This window comes from Carassius gibelio, chromosome B17 (assembly GCF_023724105.1).
Source record: "Carassius gibelio isolate Cgi1373 ecotype wild population from Czech Republic chromosome B17, carGib1.2-hapl.c, whole genome shotgun sequence".
NCBI lineage: Eukaryota > Metazoa > Chordata > Actinopteri > Cypriniformes > Cyprinidae > Carassius > Carassius gibelio.
In genome coordinates, this window is record NC_068412.1 from 3,437,507 (window position 1) to 3,451,215 (window position 13,709).

The following is a 13,709-nucleotide window of genomic DNA, read 5'->3' on the forward strand; positions in this document are numbered from 1 at the left end:
ATTACTATACTTTTTTTTATGTGGGTTAGGCTCATCATTACAGTCTGATCATTAGCCTGCATCCTGAACTGATCTATTAATCAATCTTTTATTACGCTGACATGAAAAAAAAAAAAAGCAATGATTTTTGTTTAGTATCTAACACACCACATATTTTTATTGAGAACTTATGTCCAAAATTGCATAAAAACACATTTTACTCACAAACAAAAACAGTTTATTTACATAAACTAAACCAGTGCAATTAATAAATAATAGCATACATTATTTCAAAATAACTAAACAGAGAAACATGTTCTATTGTTTTTGGTAATTTTACAAAAATGGGTTGTATGAGCACTGTAAGATGATTTGTTTTTTCTTAATACATAAAACAAAGCTTAGCTTCTAGAGTATGTTGAAGGAAAATAGTATCTCAGTCTTTTTACTTCAAAAATTCACATTTATTTCAATATGTTGCTGTCTATTTGTGTAAGTTACAAGCAATTACTGAGTGAAAACTGTTTTGCAGCTACTTATAGGTGAATTAATAAAGTTATTAATTCAGCATGCATCAATATGCTTGACTTTAGTTTATTACATTCATATACTAGCATGTGCTGCACTTTAACAGATATTTAAGAAGAGTAACCCGTGCTGTGTTTAACAGCAGGATTTTTGTTTAGCCGTCACTCAGGGTATTTCGTGCAGGCAGATCATCAGGCAGCCTCCTGTAGGGGGTCCTTAAAAACACGGAAGCATGCCAGTGTTTACAGGCGAGTGGAAGAACACGTGTGTGTGTGTGTGTGTGTGTGTGATGATCAGCAGCAGCAGCAAAGATTGCAGTCATGGGATTTGTGTGTGTGTGTGTGTGTGTGTGAGAGCAGCTGCGCTGATCAGGTAACGTGACGTGACTCTGTTTATAATGACTCTTGAATACGAAGCAGACAGTTGTGCTGATATAGGAGCTGGTCAGTGATTGTGTGTGTGTTTCAGTGGCAGTAAGGACAGCTGTTATAACATGCTGCAGTGTGTGTCTGCTGGTCACTATCATGGCTCTCGCGAACCTCATGCCTCACACACATGGTGAGATCATTTAACACATAATAATAACACATGATCTCTTATTTCCTGCAGTAGTGTACTGCAGTATGACATGTGATAACTTCATCAAAAACTAGTTAAAATCTCCTCAGACACAGCAAAATGAATACTTTAAAATCAATATTCATTTTTTCACAGGTGAAATCTGACCAGTTACTGACCCCAACAACAGTAGTGTATATTGTGACAAAAGATTTCTGTTTCAAGTAAATGCTGCTCTCTTTTCATCTGTGAATCCTGAAAAATAAAATGTATCACAGTTTCCACAAAAATATTGTGCAGCACAACTGTTTTCAACACTGATAATAATCAGAAATGTTTGTTGAGCAGTAAATCATCATATTATTTATTTTGATTCCTGAAGATCATGTGACACTGAAGATTGGAGGAATGATGCTGAAAATACAGCGGAGCATCACAGAAATACATTACACTTTGACTCATTCGCACAGAAAACAGCTGTCCACCTGTCACTCAAGTGGTCTTAATTATGCAGAACTTTAAGGCTTAATTTAATTTAAAAGGATGAGTTATTCACCCCCTCACAGTTAAAATTAACTATATAGAACAATGATTTCAAAATTAACTATATAGAAAAAAAAACATTTTTTTTTGCACCAGGCTGTAAACATTTTTTTTTTTTTTTTCTGCTGTAAAGTTGGCCATTTTAAAATGGGATTCTATGGGACTGACTGCCTTTTGCAGCCAGCCTCAAGCGGCCAGTCGATGAATTACAATCACTTCTGTATGGGTTTCACGAGAGAGAGCAGGAGGTTGCCGCTAAAGACAAACATTAAAATCTGATCATTTCCCACAAACAGGTTCTTTTGGGCTGGTTTAGTTCACTAGTTTGTTTATGTAATCTAGGGCAGGACGATATGGCAAAGTTGTTTATATATGTGTTTTTTTTTTTAAGTTGAAAATGTAACTACAACATGATTCAAGTAACTTTTTTAACTCTCTAGTTTAGTGGTGCCCAACCCTGCTCCTGGCGATCGACTGTCCTGCAAAGTTTGGCTCCAACCCTAATCAAACACACCTGCCTTTAATTTTTAAGTGAGCCCGAAGACCTTAATTAGTTGCTTCAGGTGTGTTTGATTAGGATTGGAGCTAAACTTTGCAGGACAGTCGATCTCCAGGAGCAGGGTTGGGCAGCCCTGCTCTAGTTGAAGAAAATTCTATTCCAAGTGCAGCACACGGTTGTCAACATGATGTAAATGTTAAACAAATCACTTAAAGGTACAGGTTGTAGGACCTTCCACTAGAGGGCGCACTACCAAAACAATAACAATTGCGTGGTTTGATGACACTAAGAAGGAGCGTGGAATGATGGGATTTGTTGTCATCTACCCAACCGCTGACGGCCATCAATCAGACGATATGAAAACTAACCACTTGTTCAACAAATATATACACTCGTGTACATTCAAACACAATATTTTGGCATACATAGCAAACGCGAGTTCAACGATTTGAGCGAGTAGATTACATACAAAATCAATGCAAAGACGTGATCAGACTGTGGATCAGACGCGTCCTCGCGCAGGTCTAGAGATGCAATGCCCCGCGTTTGGCATATATGCCCCATAATATTAATCTTGTTTATCGTTATTAGAGCATAAGTTTTCTGTAAAGATGTGAATCAAAACAACTCAACTGTCAAGTAAAACACAAGCGAGATTGGCATCTCTTTCTAGTTGAAGTTTGACGCGAAGCTCTCTCCATCTAGAAACTGCAACACAGATATTGATCCTCGCTCTTTCTCTCCTCTTGTCCCAAACTCTTCTTGGGTCGTTTGGTTGGCCTGTACACTTACGTTTACGGGAGCTGTCCGTGTCAACTGAACCAGCAGCAGACGCCGGTAAACACTAATTATGTTCCATAAACAAGTAACACAATCCACCATAAAACGTGCAAGAAGAAGTAAATAAGGAACTGCTTGAACAAGCTAGTGGTTTGTCGGACGCTAGATACTACTTCAGTATTTGTCCAGGACACTGTTGTCATGTGGTTTCTACGTCAGTAAAGGCGGTAACAAAGGGTAATTAATGTAATTGACAGGCGACTGCACTGCCCCGTGTCACTGTTTAGATGGGGATTTTGTCATGATTTACAAGTAGTTGAAAACTTTGGAGATATTGTTAGTAATCAGCTGGACAAAATATATAACACTAGCCTAGTGGTTTTTGGATATTTTACTGCAAATACCTTACAAATTGTACCTTAAAATATCTTGCAGACAAGAGGCATGAACTACAACTAGATCCTGTACAAACTTGTCTTACACTTTTATATGTTCAGAATAATATGAGGAAAATGCTTTAAAAAAATCTTAATGACTGAAGGTATAACACCAGTAGACTTATTAAGTATTGTTGTTCTTTAAAAAAAGAGCAGCTTTCAGTCTGTCACCATGATGCAAACATGACATATCAGACATACAGTAGTTGTTCCTTACATGTTTTTTATTAAATTGCACTGCTTTTCCATTATTTTTCTGTGTAAATATGGAAGCGTTCGACTGTTGCACTCACGTCTCATGTATGAAACGGCAATCTAAAACAATGTGCTCAAGTTACAGAAGTTCAATCCCATCTTCTTGCATGTTTTTCTTATTCCATTGGTGCTTCACAAAAGTGCTTTCTGTGTGAATGCTGGCTAGTGATAAGAGTGGTTAATCATGTGCAGTTGGATCATTCTGTTCTCTTTACTGTTATCATTGTAATATTGTAAAAGTGTTATGCTAACGTTTGGAAATATTTCTATTCAAAATCACGATTCCTTGATTCCCAAAAAGTAAAATTGTGGGAAAAAAATTATAATTTGAATTAATCTATAAAATCTGAAATATTGCACAGCCCTAACATAATCTTGTACTGTGTACACAATTATATTATCAAAGCACCCAATAATGATGTGACACATGGATGCTATACAGTCTAAAGCATATAAGGTGTGTAAACATATTTATCAGCTCAGTTTTTGCATAAACCATAAGAAACCTCTTGGTTCACACATGCGCATATCAGAAGCTCATCGGTCTTCGGTCTGAGTGGAACTGTTTCCTCAGTTCAGACTGTCGGAGGAATTAAAGTGAGTTTTGATTGAGTAGCTTATCAATATGTGCTGATTCAGATGTTTCGGTCTAATTTGATGAACTAGTTTAACTCGTTCAATAAAAAGAACTAGTTCATAAAAATGATTCATATTTGAACCTGACATCACTTCAGACTAGGGATTCATAATATTATTGGAATGAAATCGGAATCGGCTTAAAATTATGAAAATCGGCCCGTTATGAAAAATTATCCCGATTTGCTTTGACAAATAACTCCCATGTGCTCAGTGTGAGCTAGCGATAAGATCATATCAGCACATCAGCACATCAGATTTGAAGCTTACCACTGCATTTGTCTGAGAAAAAAAGTTCAAATTCCAGTGATTGATTTAAAGCTGATTTATAGTTATTTAAAAAAAAAAATCAGTGTACTCTCATTATAAAATAACTTCATTGTTATTTAATTATTTTATTTAAAAACTAACCAAAATTAAAAATATTTTTTATAATCTCTGCACAGGAGAGACTTATATAGAGGAAATATATCCGTATAACCAAAATGATTTAAAAAATATCTGATATTGTCAAAAATCCAATATTGTGCATCCCTACTCCAGACCATGTTCCCGAGGCTCTGGATTACAGGTAATAATGCTGGAAATAATGTTCAGTTTTTTGCACAGACCGATCGCTTTACAAAACCTCACTATATTTATTGTCAGGAGCCACGGGGATTGACGCTCAAAGTGTTGGCAGCCATTGACTTCTGTACTGTCAGCTGCCTGAGATGTTTGCATGTGAGATGCCTGATTCCGCTCACATCACTTCCTGTTGCTGAGGAGAAATGAGCAGAACGGCTTCAGGAGAGAGATTTCAGAGTCCCACATGTGTGTGAAGCAAGGCAGCTGCATTTCCTCTTATTCTCACACAAGAGTGCTGTCAAATATAAAGGCCTTGTTGTTTTAGGTTGGAGAAGGTTAGACTGGGAATTACAGGGAATTGAATGATTCTGGTTCTGATTCCAGACTCCTTTAGTTGTTCTGAGGCAGCAGACCTCAGTAATTGATCCTGACTATATAACGCAATAGAACAATATGCTTAAATCTTAAAGCACTCATATCATGAGGAATCACAGTGTAAATATTAAGCAACATCACAGTCTCTTCAAAGACCTTAAAAGCCATATTCCACTGCAAACACTGAAAAAAAAGAAAGTGAAAAAACATATTTTACTTCATTTTTGAGAAATGTTTTAGTCCATTCAATGGAAATCAGAGCTCACTAAAACTGTTTGATTAACAGTGTTATTGAAAATGTCTTCCACTCTATAGGACCCTAAGAAATGAATTTAATTGTTCCCAATTTTTTCTTATAATTTTTTTAATTTTTTATATTTATTTATTTTCCCTAATTCCTGACTTCAAACAACTAAAAAATCATGTGTAATTAATTGAAACCAACATATATTATATATTTTAACAACATATTTCATTTTTAGCAAAAATGCATTTTTCCCATATTCCTGTCCCAAATTCCATTTTAATGGTTAACATAATTTTAATAAGCAAAAAACATGTCTAATCAATTAAATTAATTAAACTTTAAGAACCGGTATTACAACCAGTAATAGCTATTACAACCAGTAAAGTATGGAGTGCCACAAGGATCTGTCCTAGGTCCTCTGATATTTTCAGTATACATGTTGCCCCTTGGTAATATAATTATAAAACAGGGGATTAGTTTCCATTGTTATGCTGAAGATACTCAACTATATATCCCAACAAGACCAGATGAAACTTTGCCCTGAGGAAGACCGTTGCGGTCGAAACATGTCGGCATTTTATTTTTGATATTGGCCATACCACAATAAAGGCTTTTTAATGTTTACCTTCTCCACCTATTTTTTTTTTTTTTTGTGCCTGGGACCTGTGTTATTTCCATTCTATTTTGCTTCCCCATTCCCAGAGCACCTACTATGAGTTCATATCTCATCGGAGCGCCGGGTTGAATCGTTTTCTAAGACCAGATGAAACTTCTAAATTATCTAAGCTAACCTAGTGTGTTGTAATGATTTTAAAGATTGGATGACCAATCATTTCCTCCTATTGAATTCAGATGAGAGAGAGATATTACTTATTGGTAGCTTAACTTAAAATAGGTAAGAACAATTGTGTGATAGTCCTTACAGTATGAGTAGAAGTAGTAATACCAATAATAATTATAGTAATAATAAAGTAATCTATTGAATTGATCAAAAGTGCTAATAAAGACATGTATAATGTTACAACAAATTTATATTTCAGATACATGCTGTTCTTTTGAACTTTATATTCATCTATGAATCCTGAAAAGTAAAATGTATCACAGTTTCCACAGAAATATTGTGCAGCACAACTGTTTTCAACATTGATAATAATCAGGGTAGCACTTTATTTTACAGTCCTGTTCCTCATGTACATACTATGTACTTATTATAGTAATTACAACAACTATGTAATAACTAGGTACTAACCCTGAACCTACCCCTAAACCTAACCCTACCCCATGTAGTTACCTTGTATTACCAGAACTTTCTTAGATACGTACATGTAAGTACACGTACTGTAAAATAAAGTACAACCATAATCAGAAATGTTTGTTGAGCAGTAAATCATCATATTATTCTGATTTCTGAAGATCATGTGACACTGAAGACTGGAGGAGTGATGCTGAAAATACAGCGGAGCATCACAGAAATACATTGTAGATGAACAGAGATTCACATAGACAACAGCTGTTTGAGATTGTAATAATATTTAACAATTTTTACAGTTTTTGATCAGATAAATGCAGCTTTGGTGGGAGAAGAAGAAGAGTGCTTTCAGATATTGAAAATCTTAACAACTCATCTTTTAACCAGAAGTGTATTTGTGTATGAACAGAAGTGTGATGTGTTAATCAAAGCAATACATGCTAATGTAAAATAATTGCACAATATTAATGCACAACCTAATTAATATTGACAAGGCTTCAGCTTTTAAAACCTTTGATATCAGTGAGGCTGCTTGATGTAATTTTTGTACAAACAAGGTTAGATTCATTCACACACTAGACTTATTTGTTGTGATTGTTCATGTGCATCAGTTTTTTTTTTTTTTAATTTTCCATTGTTAATGTGATTTTTCATTATCTTATTATCAACATTATTGCACATGCCATCAATGAATCTGTTACAGCTTTAAGCTTCTCAAGTCTTTTCTTTTTCCAAACATCACAACCCAAGTTTCCAGCATCATTTCAGCATCAGTTCACAGAGAATGATGATAAAAAATAAAAATCTTAATTTTGATGATGACAAAATTAGCAAATAGAAAGTTTCTTTGCCTGGCCGAATGATTGCAGGATATCAGTCACTTTTTTCTTCTGTTTTGTAAAAGAGTGTTTGTCAGAAGACTACGGTTTGATTTGGGTGTCAGGAATGGTGCGATAATGAGCTGTTAAAACTCTCGTAGCATCAGAAGTGCGTTCTGTTTGGGAAGTGTGATGTTTTAAAAGATTCATCCAGCACTTTGACTTAATTAGATGTTATCTTTTGAGCAAATGACACTTGAACACAAAGAGGCGCTTGTGCTGTGTGTGTGTGTGTGTGTGTGTGTGTGTGTGAGATGGTGCAATAGTGCCATCTATAGCTGTACCTGCATGCAGTACGTGTGAAGTTTCTCCTCTTCAGAAATCAGTTTTCTTCAGTATTTTTGTCAGTAGAAAGGCTGTGTGCATGTACTGTGAGGATGTGCTGTAATTGTCTCAGGCATTCTTGTGTGTACACCGCAAAAAAGGCTTATCTTTCTTAGTATTTCTGTCTCAGTTCTAGTGAAAGTAATCCAAAACTTTTTAAATTAAGATGCATTCACTAGATAAGCAAAATTAATTAAGATACTTAATTTTGTTTCTAGAGGGGAAAAAAATATATATCAAATGCATTTTGCTTAAAAGAAGTAAAATGACCTGGCAGAGGGGTAAGTAAAATTCTCTTGTTTGAAGAACATTGTATAACTAAATATCTTGATGATGATATCTTGTTTTGCTTACTGGGTTTTTATTTATTTATTTATTTATTTGTTTATTTATTTATTTATATTTCTTAGAGTCTATGTTGACTCTAAATTCTGATTAATTAAAATATTACTTTCCCTAGAATGCTTTTTGCTTCTCTCTAAGATATTTTGTTTACATGCCGCACGTTTATTTTACAGGCTTTATCAATATTTCATATGAGTGTAGTAATGCATAATCTCACAAAATATTGCAGTACAAAATCACGACTATATGTGTATTGAAATAATTGAAATAAATAAATAAATAAATAGATAAATAAATAAATAAATAAATGAATGAATGAATGAATGAATGAATGAATGAATGAATGAATGAATGAAATAAAAAAGTCATCCAGAAATGTTTAAAAGTTTAGTTTGGATTTAGCTTCAAATATGGTGAATTCAGAAGGCCACACAATTGACCTTCGATGTTTAGTAATTATAATTAAATAAAATGCATAACAAAATACAGTAATTTAAACCTTTTTAGCACTAATCTTTAATCCAGAAATATTTGAGAATCTTGTTTTATAGCACATCTCTGCATAACAGACCCTCAGTATTTGTGATATGGTGGGAAAATATGATTTTCAGCCTTTTCAAATGAAAAGAGAAAATTCTCATGAAATTTTCTGGCAAACATGGCAGTGTTTATTAATGGCCTGAATGTATGGAAATTAAATGAACTGTTTTTGCATACTTACTATTTAATTGTTATTTATTTTTTTATTAGAAATCCTTTTGTTTTGTTTGGTTTGGTTAGAGCGATCGCAGATATGATTCTGAGGGGTTTTGAGAATAATAGAGCAGATGAAATCTTCACACATCAAAAACACAGCTTGTGTGCCAGCAGTCCTTTCAAGATCTGTGAAGAAAACAGTGAAGTTTAATGCCAGAAAACAGAAGACAAATATCGACGGCTCTGTGTGAAATATAATGATCTGTGAACAACAAAACATGACTGTCTTCTTCTGCCTGTACTGTTCTGTATGTGCACTGTACACACAACACAGCAGTGAAAACAGGAATTACAGTGGTCTAATCTCAGAAGATTCATCTAAGTGCAACTACACATACCAAAAATACTACTATACTTTTTTTAAATCAAAACTTAGTATGTTTTCATTTTTATATTTTCCATTTTAATTGCAGTTTTAAAGTTATAGTACTTTTCTTGTGTGTATTTGTTATGAGTTACCGTTTTTTTATCTTATGTTTTTAAGATTTTCACAAGCAATTGTTACATTTTCAAAACTCTCAGTAATAATAACAGATCATCGCTAAGTGCACTTTTTCAAACACATCATGTTTTTAATTGTGTTAAAATTACACACAATCACAAAATATCATTTTCACTACATAAAATATGTTTCATCTATATTAATGTTTCAGTCCCAGTAACAGTATCGTTTCATAAAGCTATTACTATGACTTCTTGTTCAGTTTAATACATGCGTCTATTATTGAGGTTAATCAGTGAATCATTTGGAGCATCTATAGAATAGATATTTAGCTTCTATAGAACGTTATTGCAAATTATGGATAACCAAATGTACTAAAAGTGATTTATCTAAGATGATAACACACTGGATAAATACTTTTACAAATATTATTGATTGTATGTGAGATATGCAAGTTAGGTAATTCAAGTGTATTTTCTAACATGACAGTTATTGCCGGTATTACTATAATGATTTCAGTAACAAAGGAGATTTAAAACATGAATCTTGTATTGTTTGCTCTTGAACAAACTGATTGTTAAAAGTACTAAACTGAAAGAAGATTGTGGTGTTGGGTTTTGGTGATTAATTCAAATATTCTCAGTACATATCACAATGATCTTGTGTTTTGAAACTGATTGTGTGGAATGAAAATATGCACAACTACAATGAAATCAGGTTTTGAAAGAATGCCTTGTTGTGCTGAATCAGTTTAAAGTGTTGTGCTAAGAGTTTTGAAAATGTACACCTTACTTGTGAAAATAGTACCAAACCAGTTAAAAAAATAGGTATTTTTGGTCTAGCTTATCTTCTAATATAGCTTTCTAACAAACATTTTTATCTCACAATTGCGAGTTATAAACTTGTTAATCTGGGTTTACAAAAAATGAAAAGCTTAAGTGATGTTGATACTGTAAAGCATTATGTTCTGCAAGCATTAACCAGTTTCCCATCAAGCATATATTATGTTATAATATATTATGTGGTCTGTCCAGCTTTAAAGACAAGAAGATAAAATTTTTATTCAGGATCCTCAATTAAAGATGATTTTCTCAATATTTAGATTTGTTTTGCTCGCTCAGATTCCAGATTTTCAAATAGTTGTGTCTCAGACAAATATTATCCTCCTAACAAACCATACATCAATGGAGAGATGATTTATTCCGATGACAAATATTATAAACCTTTTTCATATAAATTCTTACTAAACTAGTTTTTAAAGTTTTCCAAATGCAGTTCTAAGCAATACATATTACTAATCAAACATTAGGTTTTGATATATTTACAGTAGGACATTTTCAAAATATCTTCATGGCACATGATCTCTACATAATATCCCAATGATTTTTGGCATAAAAGAGAAATGAATAATTTTGACCAATGCAATGTATTGTTGTCTATTGCTGCAAATACACCTGTGCTACTGATGACTGCTTCTGTGCTGCAGGGACACAGGATTAAATATCTTAATCTTAACGGCTTGTTTTCTTTTTTTAGTTTGGTTGTATTTTCCTGTAACTATTGTAACTCCGTACTTGTTATAACAATCTCAGTTGCTGACATGGCATTATAAACTACTACTTCTGTGAAGAATTACTCTGTTTCTGTGCATCCTTTGACTCTGGAGTGTGAGACTGGACTGGAGGTGTGCATGAATAGTCCTGAGATTCACCGAACGCTCGATCACCTTCAGATGTTCAAACACTCTCTTCCGCCGGCCCGTGTAAGAATCACACACCAATCAGAGGCGGAGCTAAGCTGCTCTTTAAGGATCCCCGCGGGCCCCATGCTTCGCTCCGGTATCGACAGCAGCAGACGAGTGTCCCGCGAGAGAGGGGTCCGACAGGCCTCCAAACACACCTTTGTTTTCTCTCCTCCGCTCCAACTTCTATCCGGCGGCTTCAGAAGGCCGTGTCCGGCGAGCCGCGGGCGTCCAGGTGGATTTCTCCTGACGCAAAAATCAAACTGTCTCTGATTACTTCCACATTACTACTGAAAAAGAACATAAAAAGAAATGGAAACCTTTAAACCTGGTTAATACATAAATGATGACCTCTGAGGTCTCTCCCAGGACGGCGGCGATCGATAGCGCAGCTAATAGAAGAGCGCTGTACCTGTGCGGGTGTGCAGCTGGAGGAACGTCATCTTTAAATAACACCAGCTGACCACTGCCACCACAATCATTTGATTACTGTCAACATGACATTTACATCACAGCATCAGCCTCGATCCCTTCTCAATCATTCTGCTTATTATCTCCCTAGTAAAAAATTAGTATACTAAAATGCAGTGCAAAGACATTTATTTCATGCTAAGTATGCTACAAATAAATGTACATATTTATGTACTTAATAAAAAAGTACTTTTTCCCCTGGTGTCACAGACTTGTTCTCATTTTTAATCGGCTTCATTAGAATGAAAATAATTTAAATAAAGAGAACATGCAATAAAGCAATGTGGCAGATGTGTTGTATTAACTGCAGGTAAAGAACAAACAATCAGATGTGTGTCAGAAGATGGCTTGAGGTGTAAATCAGCATTTGTTTCCCTGTGACAGGAGACCACAAGTGACTGCAGAGAAAAACCACAAATTCAACTAATAGACATAACCATACTAGTCCACTTGATTAATCACTGTGTGATAAGATATCATTTTGTATTAGTTTCTGAAATACACTAATTGACATACATTTTCAGCACAGAAATCAGAGACTGGGTAAAACAATGTTCATAATTGTTGTTTGATTTTATCCACATATTACAATTACACTTGAAACTTCTTCCTGAGAGGATTTTGGATTTTTCTTTTTATCACTCCTTCAATCAAAAAAAAAAAAAAAAAAAAAACTGCCAACAGACAGAAAACAAACACACTTTCACCTTGTTTCTAGGAGTGAAATATATAAATCAGATGTTTAATTATGATTACAGACACAAAAAAAGTAAAAAAAAAAAAAAAAAAAGAAAGAAAAAAAGTGACGTGACATTCAGCCAAGTATGGTGACCCATACTCAGAATTCGTGCTCTGCATTTAACCCATCCGAAGTGCACACACACAGAGCAGTGAACACACACACACACACACACACACACTTTGAACACACACCCGGAGCAGTGGGCATTATTTATGCTGCGGTGCCCGGGGAGCAGTTGGGGGTTCAATGCCTTGCTCAAGGACACCTCAGTCGTGGTATTACCAGCCCGAGATTTGAACTCACAACCTTAGTAGTCAAACTCTCTAACCACTAGGCCACGACTTCCCCTTAAAATAAATAGATAAACTGCAATAAAATACTACAGTTGTACTGTGTATTTTTTTTCTTTCCACTAGTCTGAAATGGAAGCAAAACAGACCAAAAGCTCAAAATTACAAATCTGTGGTTTTGCCGGAAGTGTCTTGACTTAAAGGGGTCATATGACATTGCTAACATTATTTTGTGTATTTGGTGTAATACAATGTGTTTATGTGGTTTAAGGTAAAAAAAAAAAAAAAAAAAAAAGTCCACATAATGTACATTACTGTTTCTCCTTTATGCTCCGCCTTCTGAAACACATTGATTTTTCACAAAGCTCATCTGAAAAGCGAGGCGTGCTCTGATTGGCCAGCTATATAATGCGTGCTGATTGGCTGAATACCTCAAGTGTGTGACGGAAATGTTATGCCACTCACCATACTGTGATGTGTGTCCCGGAGCGCAGAGACAAAACCAATAAAACCCATTACAAACAAGACATTTGTTGCATCCAGTGGGGAGATAATTAATGAATATAATGACTTATACTGTGTTTTTGTGTGTTGTGTTGCATATCGTGCTGCGTAAACATAAAACCATGTCTGCATTTGTGATAGGGAAAACAACAAACAACAAGCTCTACTCTGCATGGCTCAAAACTCATGTTTGAATCATCAGTGGTCAATTATTTTAAATATGAAAATGTACTTACAGAAAAGCGTTTGAGCACAGATCCATTGTAGTCTTCTCTCCCAGGATCAGGAAACCGTCCTCGTCCTCCATAAAAAGCTTTTCACACATCTGAATATTTGTCTTGAACTGTTCTGGAACAGTGCTGAAATACAACTTAACCACTGGTTTCTAGTTGTGTCCTCTTTTGGTAAAGCAAACAAAGTAGTTTCTCTTTCACAATGAAACAAAGTTACACCTTCTTTCTTTGTGTGAACATTTTGGTGGCTCAGGGCCACTGCTGGACAAATGGGTGCCCTAAGCAGGATTGTATCTTTGTGCCCCCCTTTCTCAAATATCATGAAAACAA

At 34.9% G+C, this 13,709-nt stretch overlaps 1 long non-coding RNA gene across 1 annotated transcript; it reads left to right on the plus strand.

Moving 5' to 3' along the window:
• The first annotated feature begins 690 nt into the window (after nt 1-690).
• LOC127975826 (uncharacterized) lies at nt 691-2,194 on the plus strand. The gene is made up of 3 exons (XR_008157626.1): nt 691-879; nt 976-1,065; nt 1,222-2,194. It is a non-coding gene; the product is annotated as an uncharacterized LOC127975826 (long non-coding RNA).
• Nucleotides 2,195-13,709: the final 11,515 nt, after the last annotated feature.